Genomic DNA, 9,099 nt, shown 5'->3' on the forward strand with positions numbered 1-9,099 from the left:
CAACAGCCTGCTGTTGACATTCCTGACTTGGAATTGTGAACACATTCTTAGAGGGTAAAAATTAACCACCGTCAGTTGGGGAAGGCATTAGGGGGAGAGCATTATGGCTGCACTTCAAGGACTGATCACAAAAACCGCCTCACTCCAAGTGCCCAGGGGCCTGCATCGACGTTTAACAGAGCCAAACCAGAGCAAGCCCAATTCTGGACTGTTCCCTCAGAAAAGCAGCCGAGGAAACCCTGAGTAATTGCACTCATAGATCATAGGCTCTGGCATGCGGTTCCCAGACTGAACCATTTATCCAAATTAAAACCATTCTCCAGAAACAAAATCAGACCCTTTTAATTGAAAATAAAACCAAGCAACCCCGAAGGCTTTTTTTTTTTTTTTAAATGAAAGACATTCTTCCTGCTTTCTCATCCCATTAATCACAGAGTTTACACAATCTGTCAAAATAGCTCGGTAAGAAGTCTCCCTCTTCCTTTTCCTGCAGGCCTGGTTTTTACCCTGGGGGTGACAACCTGGCCACGTTTAAGGACAGCGGGGCGGGGGCGGGGGGAGAACACCTGAGAATCCAGCCAGCACCCTATGTCTCAACTGCAATTTGACCATATATACCAAGGAACTCCAAAACGCTTGTATTCACCAAAAAAAATGGAAAGAAGGGACTTATACACCCATGTCCATAGCAGCATTATTCACAACAGCCAAAGTGTAGAACTGTAAGTGTATCAACAGATGAATGGATAAACAAAATGTGCTATTCATACACACACACACACACACACACACACACACACCGTATTATTCAGCCTTAAAAAGATAGAAATTGTGACACATACTACCACGTGGATGAAACCTTGAGGACAGTATGCTAAGTGAAATAAACAAATCACAAAAAATACAAATACTGTATGATTCCACTTGTATGAGGCACCCGATGTAGTCGGTTTCATAGAGACAGAAAGTAGAATGGTGGTTGCCAGGGACTGGGGGGAGGGGAACATAGGGAGTTAGCGCTTAAGGGACACCGAGTTTCAGTTCTGCAAAATGGAAAGAGTTCTGGAGCTCGAGGGGGGTGATGGCTGCACAACGTGAGGGTACCTAATGTCGCATAACTGCACAGCTAAACACGATTAAAACGACAAAGTTCATGTTATGCATGTTTTACCACAGTTTAAAAAATAAAAGTTTGTATTCTCTGATGTCAAAGAGTCTGCTAGAAATCCTTTTAAGAACATGCCTAGCTACAATCTGCCCAAAGACCTGTGTGCAAGCATAACACAGGATGTAAATGATCGATGAACAAATAGTGAAGTCGAAATATTGTGGTACATCCACATACTGAAGTACTATACTGTCATCAGCAGTCATATTTACACAGAGCTATTTCTGGATTGGGAAATGCTTATATTGCCACATTGATTTTAAAATGCAGGATACAAAAAAATACATATGGTATGATCTCAGCTTGGTAAATTGAAAAAGCACAGAAAACATATGGCACACAAGCAGGCTAAAATATGAACCTCTGTGGAGGTGATATTAGAAGAAAATTTTTCCTTTTTCCTTAGCGTTTCTCTATCTTTTCCAAGTCAACAATGAGCACATATTACAAGACAACTATTTTGTAGAAAAATAGTCAAAAAGGAAATTAAGAAGCAAAGATATGTCCATTTCTTGAGAGTCTTCTGCTACTCTCCAAGTAATACAGGTAACAAGTGTGCCTCCCTCCTGCGTGCAGGACAAGACAGAAATGCATTCTTCACCCACGTAGAGCCCTCCTATCTCCCTTAGCACCTACCCAAGACATGCACACAGGCCCCCTTTCCTCCAGCCCTGTCCACCCGGCTCTGCAGATCTTTCCAGAGGAGACAAACTGGAAACACCTGTCCCTGATCTTTGGCGAAAAACTCATCTCTATCACGCTGGCCTCCCCTGTGTCAACCCGTTAGCACACAGTTCCCTCCCAGGGAATCAGATTAGCACCTCCAAGAATGAGGAAGTTGTTCTCCAAAAGGACCACAAGGTGCTTTTCAGGCCCCTGAGGCCATGGAAATTCAGCAGGACCAAAGTACACTGGGCCTGGAGCCCAGAAGGAGGAAAGAAAACCCCACATGGCTCCCATCTCTGAGCTCCAGAACCTGTGGAGGAACCCCAGGCTGCAGGCGACAAATGACAAACACAGTCACAATAACCCCAGAACCTCCCAGGGCAAAGGGCAGTACTTCTCCAGGTTTGTGGGATGCCAGAGCCTGGCCTATGTCACAGCCTCCTGTGCGTACCTTTGATCTACCTCCCAAATGGCCAGTGATGAAAGGGGTAGGCGCCCAGGGACACCTCTAAGAAAGGTGATGGATTACAAGGTGGAGAAGAATGCCAGGACCAGGCCCCTTTGTTTGCAGAGCCAGCCCGGCGCTCTAGGGAGGAATGTGCACAGGCCAGGATGCAGATGCCCCTGCTAATGGCCCAGTGTGCCCCAGGGCCCACTCTCCTGCCCGCTGTCCTGCACAGCCAGATGTAGGCCTGTGCCTTTTATTGTGTGGCTCCAAGTGAGTGAAATGCTACACACTGCAGCTGTGTTCCAGGGTGATGAGGAGAGCGCGGATTCCGGAATCCTCCAGCGAGAAATAATCCCAGGGCCTGGAGCAGAGCCCGGGCTCTCCTGTAAAAAGAGAAGCAACTGCAGACAGCACTGAACGGCCTTGGCCAGCCACTTCCCGAGGACTTTCCTTCTTTCTGTCTTTCTTTCAGTATTGCCACGAGTGTATTCCGGTGTATTCAAAGCATCAACGAATTGGTCTCTACTTTTCAGGAGCAGTTTCATAAACTCTACACACAAGAGATGCCACGTCACACTGTGGCTGCCAAGACACAATGAAAGGAGGTGACCCACTTTAGTCCACCTGGAGATGTCCCACGGTGTCCCCAGGGGCATGGCCTGGCTAAGAGTGGCACTTGTAACCGTTAGCAGGGCACCCATGTTCATCCTTCCTGGGTGCCGACAGGTTGCCGCTCACTTGGGCAACTAGAAGAAAGATTCCTAAAGATTCTTCTGATATCTTAGAAACAAAGCCAGGCCTGCAAAGGGCGTATTAAGTGCTATTATCTTTCCCCAAAAGAGAAGAGGAAGAGGAAGGGCAGACAATCTAACATGAACCATAATTAGAGTTGAGGGAGGAAGGAAGAGTAAAGAAAGGCCCAGCCTTGGGGACCGAGGAAGCAGCTGGGACTGGCGCACTGGCTGCAGTAGACGGCAGGCACACTGCAGCTCCTGAGCCTTGGCCTCGCCGCTCCAGCAGGGGCTGGGCTGTGGGTGGAGACTGCACAAACCCCTCATCTTGGCAAGAACTCCAAGCATTGCTGACGGACGTGGATTCAGATCCAAGCCTTGGTATGCTCACAACACACACAAGTGACTTGAGCTCGCTGTCTCAGCGCTCTCTTCCAGAAAAGGAAGACCATCAAGATGGCATACGTGCACGGTTTAGCAACAATCAGACTAGGAACAGAAAGTGCCAGAGCCAGCTTGGGTACTTGAGTAGTGAAAGGAAAGGGGTCTTGTTAGCTGCATTATTAGGCTGAGGGCTGGCGGGCTGTTTGCAGAGGGTTCCCAGGGCTTCCTGCCCAGCGCTGGGGTGGAGACAGGGACAGAGAGGTCTCTCCCCTGAGGGGTGGCTCTGAGGAGCACTTCCCTAGCTCCGAGAGTACCTCCCTCTGCCAGGGGGAATCTTCTAGATCACAGACGTAGAATCCTTCAGCATAATCTTTCATTCATTTTGCCCAGGAGACAAAAGAGTACTAGACTACTGCCTTCCAAAAAAAAATCAGCCGGGCGCAGTGGCTCACACCTGTAATCCCACACTTTGGGAGGCCGAGGCAGGTGGATCACCTGAGGTCAGGAGTTCGAGACCAGCCTGGCCAACAAGGCAAAACCCCATCTCTACTAAAAATACAAAAATTAGCTGGGTGTGGTGGTGTGCGCCTGTAATCCCAGCTACTTGGGAGGCTGAGGCAAAACTGCTTGAACCCAGGAGGCAGAGACTGCAGTGAGCTGAGATGGCCTGACTGGACTCTAGCAAGACTCCATCTTAAAAAAAAAGAAAAAAGAAAGAAAAATCAGCATGTAAGAATCCTCCCTTCCCTGACACTGGGAGGCATTCTGAGGACCCTAAATTGTGTGCAGTACTTCATCCCCAAGTTAATGGCCCCCCTCCTCCGTCTCCCTCATTTTCACTGGCCTCCTCCCTCCTGTTTGGCAGAGGCAGCTCCCAGCGAGGGTAGGAGGCAACAGGTGAGGGATACCAGGTGGAACTGCACCAGGTGCATGGGGCAGGGAGGTTGGGGGGGGGGTGGTTAGAGGTGTGCCTAGAGGGCCATGGTGCTCCTAAAGTACACTGAGTATGGCAGGAGATGCTGCCACACAGACAATGGAGACACCCGAAGGACTCCGAGCTCAGCACTCCAATCCCACATTGCAGTGGTGGACGTGTACCAAACACATTCCTGAGTCACAGGGTACAAACAGAAAGCTCAAGAAACTTGGAGAGTCTAGTTTTCTGCTTTTACGAGAAACGGACAGACATCAAGGAAACCACTGTTCCTGCCCAAGCTGCCCCCGAAAAGCCCTGCAGCAGGACATGGACCTGCATCAGGACTCAACATACTCTAAAATTCAAAACGCCCTCTCAATCTAGGAGAATGTAGCCCTGCTCAGCAGCATTTTGGTGGCAGCGATGTTTGTTGTCTCGGCATCTTAGAAGCAGTGAGGCAGCGTGGAAATGACACACCTGTGAACCACAATCCCTCTGAAGATGAAGCCACGCAACACGCCCTTCACTGCGGAGGCCGAAAGAACTGTGTTCCGTGTCATGATGGTTTTTAACACTCTTGTTAACTGTGAGGAAGAGAGTAACTAAGTTAACTAAACACCTACTTAATTAACCAACTAACCAGCATCCCTTATTCTAGATCAACAAGGATAGCAGCAGAGGATTCTAGATAGACAGGACTGGCTCTAGGTCATTCCAGGCACGGCTTGCAGGGGTTAGCTGATCCCCCAATGATTTCTGGAGTCCTACAGGAAGGACCCGGGGGTCCTAGGGTCAACTCACCTCCTGGAGAGCTTCAGACGCCCAGACCCACCCTTCCCGTGGCAGCGACTGCCAGATGGTAGGTCAGCCCTTCCACTCACTGTTCTTGCCGTATTGCCTCCTCCTCAGGTCTCTGCTATCCCCTTCAGCAACACCTCCTGCAGTGGAGGAACATACTTTGACACCCCCTTTCCTGCCTTTTATTTCCAGAGTCACATTTGCAAATAGCTCACTATCAAAGCATTAGGTGCCAAAGAGATACTTTATAAAAAAAAAAAAAAATCCATTTGCATTCAATAAGTAGTGCAGCTCGCCTCCAAACCACTAGGTACCAAAGAGATACTTTGTAAGAAAAAACAAAACAATCAATTTGCATTCAGGAATAAGTAGTGCCCCGGGGCTACTAGTTTTTCCATCTTGCTGATGTTTAAAGAAATAATTCAGCTGAGCTGCTGATAGCTATGGCAGCTTCAGCTGAGGAACTGCTGTTTGGACATGCATTAGAATTCAGGCGACAGTCAGACATGCAGCAGCAGCCAGGAGCAGGGCTCTGGGACCCCACAGTCCTGTCCCAGAATCCCAGGCTGCACTACTGCCATGTTTCATTTCATCTCGGCCAAGTTACTTAGCCTTCCTTTGCCTCAGTTTACTTGTCTATAAAATGGGGTAATCATAATCCCAACTTCCTCCAAGGACTGTAATTTGGGTGAAATGAAATGAATGCCTGCAAAGCATTTAGCACAAGCAAACACTCAATAAGCGTTCCTGTTACTTTGTCTTCGGGGTCACCATTACTATTTCTAAGGTCAGGAGTCTGGCTTGCTGCCAGTTCCTCCTGTCAGCTCCCTGTGTACACAACCCCCACCCCCTGTGCTGCCACACCCCCACCAGGACCCTGAGCACCTCCATCTATGGGTAACGGCCTTGCCCCTCCACCCTCCAGCTGCAGAGACTCCCCACCCCCTCCCTGGCCCTCAAGGCCTCAGCACAGAAAAGCCTTTCTTAATACTTGTTGATTGATTTGCAAATATAACCTCACAGGCCCCAAAGAGGGAAGAACCAGAATCACCAGAACAAGCAAACCTCATTCAAAAGGGAAAGCATGAAAGCACTTTAAAAAAGTAATATGCACAGACCAAAGCCTCAAGAAAATCTACCAAAATATCAAAAGGTTGGTTAGTTCTGAAGGGCTATGCAATATTAATACGAGTTCTGCATTCATACTTTTCAGTATATTTTCAGAGTCCTCCTTGATGATGCATTCAAGTAGTGAAAAAAATGGGGGAGAAGCCAACTCGGAAGATCAAAGTGTGTGAATGGGCCCCAAGGAAGCCTGGGGGCTTCCCAGGGCGTTGCGACCACCCTCAATAGTGCTCTCTGCTGGCCCCACACCCTGATGGTGCTTTGAGTTTTTCAACCACGCTGGAGTCCGGGTCACCTGCTGACACTGTCTGGAGAATGCCAAAGGAGCGCCTAAGTGTCTTCCCGCCACAGACACTCAAATCACTCCAAGCAAAGGACCCCTGACTCACACGTCAGGCCGCTGCGCAGCACCGACACAGAGACCCCTGGGACGTCAGGGACCCTCCTTCCTGCTGCTTGTCAGCGACAGCTCCCGCGTGCCAGGAAGCACATGCCACAGAGCTGGCCCCCAGCCTGGGACAGCCCCCCACCTCACCCCACCCCGGAACATCCCCCCGCCCCGAGGTCCCGTCCTTCGGGGAAAAAAAGGAAGCGCGAAAGGACCCCCTACCTCCCACCCACCAAAGGTAAAGGGAAAGAGACGCACTGAGAGTTTGCCTAGAAAAAGTAGGAGAAGGGTTTCGAGCCTGCCCATTGAAGCCCCTAGCTGCGCTCTCCACCTGGAGTCTCGAGACGGAGTCCTAGGGTACAAAGTCCGCTCGGTCCCGACAGCGACTGCGACAGAGCTGCTCCAGTCTCTGCCCTCAGTCTCAGTCCAAGGCGCCCGGGCGCCACAGGTCCCACTCGAGTGGTCCTGCGTCCCAGCCCTGTCCCCAAACCCAGGCAGTCAGTGCCCCCGTCCCCGGACTCCGGCGGAGCTGGCCCGCGTGCCCCAGCCCCTGTCCTGGGACTCCTGCCGAGCCGCCGCCCGCCACGCACCCCAAACCCCCTTACCCGCGCGCACCAAACCCCTTGCCCGTGCGCCCCCAGCCGGGTCCCCGCGGTCCCTAACCTGGGTTCCCCCATGAGCCCATCTCCGCTCCCTGAGCTCCCGTCCTCCGCCTTCACCGAACTCCATCCCCGCGCCCCAGCTCCAGATCCCTGCGCTCCCCAAGCGTCGTTCCTGCGCCCGGACCGCGAAAGCCCGCGCCGGGCCCGAAACAAAGAGGGCGGCGGCTCGTGTCCGCGTTTCCTCCTTCCCCGGCCCCAGTACCTGGGGGAGCCTGCGGCGCGGTCCGGCGGGGCGATGGCCGCAGCTAGGCTGGGCTCCGAGTAGCGCGCGGGCGGGCCCGTCCTCCTGGCTGGCGGCCCGCGCCAGCTGCAGGGCCCCCTCGAGGCGGCGCGGGCAATCGCCACGGCCGGCCCCCGCGCCCGCGCCCCGAGCCTGGTGGGTCACCTGGCCTCATCACCCTAACAATACGGCGCGCCTCCAGGCGCGGGTCACCCGGGCCCCCAGCCCTGCCGAGGTGTGCCCTGGGACCTCCCTTCGCTGGCCGTGGAGGGGACCCGGGATTATCGGACCCATTGAGCAGCCCAGGCTCCAAGCGGTCTGGAGACTTGCAGGTTCCGCCGGGCCGGTGTTAGAGTACCTGGGGAGGCGGGTTCGGATCCTGGTTTCTGCACAACCAGTTCATTCTTTAATTCAGCGCTTGTAATTAAGGTGCTTTCCGGGAGCAAGACCTACCCTCCCTCCTGTGGCTCACAGTCTAGTGGGGTCGTGCATACATAAAGGAGCACAGCCGCTCCGGAAAGCCTAGGGTGCCGTAGAAGCCCCTGAAAGACCCAGCTAATGAAGGGAGGAGGTCAGGGAAATCTTTAGAAGTCACATGACTTCTTAAAATGCGCCGGGACAAATGAGCAGAATTTAGGCAAGCCAGGCGGAAACCAGAAAAACGATCCCGAGCAGAGAGATTCTCAGAGGAGGAAAGGCCTATAGGTTGTCCATCCTGACTGTCTATCTCTGAGATTCAGATGACCCTGAACTCGGTCTCTTAGCCTCAGTTTCCCCATTTGTGAGATCGGAGGAATAGAAAAATTCTGCAGAAATCAGAAGTGCTCTTCCTCCAGGGAGGTCACAAGAGAAATTTCATCAGCGGTTCGTCCTGTGGTCCTTTCCAGGAAAACATCTTCCCCGCCAGCCTCCCACAGAAGAGAGCCCTAGATTTCATCTGCCACGTGGAGCAGGGTCTCATCTTCCCACTCAGAGCAGGGCCCAGGGCAAGTTTTGGAGGACAGTCACCAAGAACTGCTTTGGATTCGGGAACAGAACTGCCTAACCCATCCGCAGCCCTGGGGTCTTTCCCTGCTCCTCTGGCCCCTTCAGGGCAGCGGGGGAAGCAGGGAAAACAGCTTATCAGAGATGGCAGAGAAACTGAACAGAAACTTCGAGGCTCCAGATCCAAACAGCTGAGAATGTGGGGCCTGAGCCACGCTCTGACTCCACTCCCACCACACAAGGAGAAACAAGAGCTGCTTTTCTGGAAGACTTGACACCCCCTGCTATGCCCTGGAAGGTAGTGTTGTTTCTCATCCCCAGACTGATCTGGGTCTTATTCCCAGGCAAAGACTTGATGAGCACCAAGCCCCAACCCTCAGAGATGAGGCAGGCATTTTTTCTGCCCTCTAGGAGACACCAGGCCAAGAGTCAATGAGATGAGTCAGGGGGTGCCAAGGAAGATGCCACAGGGGAAGGTGGGGAAGAGGCCACAGCCAGCTGAGTTAGGAATGAGGGGTGAGGCTGGTACTGTTACGATCCTCTTTGTCCTGTTAAGGAAACAGGATCTGACATTCTAGGCAACTTGTTCAAGGTCACCCACCTGGTCAG

General features: G+C 52.2%; 1 protein-coding gene across 1 annotated transcript in view; it reads right to left on the reverse strand.

Annotated features, from left to right (window-relative positions):
- TNS3 (tensin 3) overlaps positions 1-7,575 on the reverse strand; it is a 307,112-nt gene extending 299,537 nt beyond the window's left edge. The window contains exon 1 of the mRNA XM_023226391.1: positions 7,489-7,575. The gene's annotated coding sequence lies outside the window, so the exon portion shown is untranslated. The remainder of the gene's footprint in view (positions 1-7,488) is intronic.
- Positions 7,576-9,099: the final 1,524 nt, after the last annotated feature.

Source organism: Piliocolobus tephrosceles, chromosome 8 (genome assembly GCF_002776525.5).
Source record: "Piliocolobus tephrosceles isolate RC106 chromosome 8, ASM277652v3, whole genome shotgun sequence".
NCBI lineage: Eukaryota > Metazoa > Chordata > Mammalia > Primates > Cercopithecidae > Piliocolobus > Piliocolobus tephrosceles.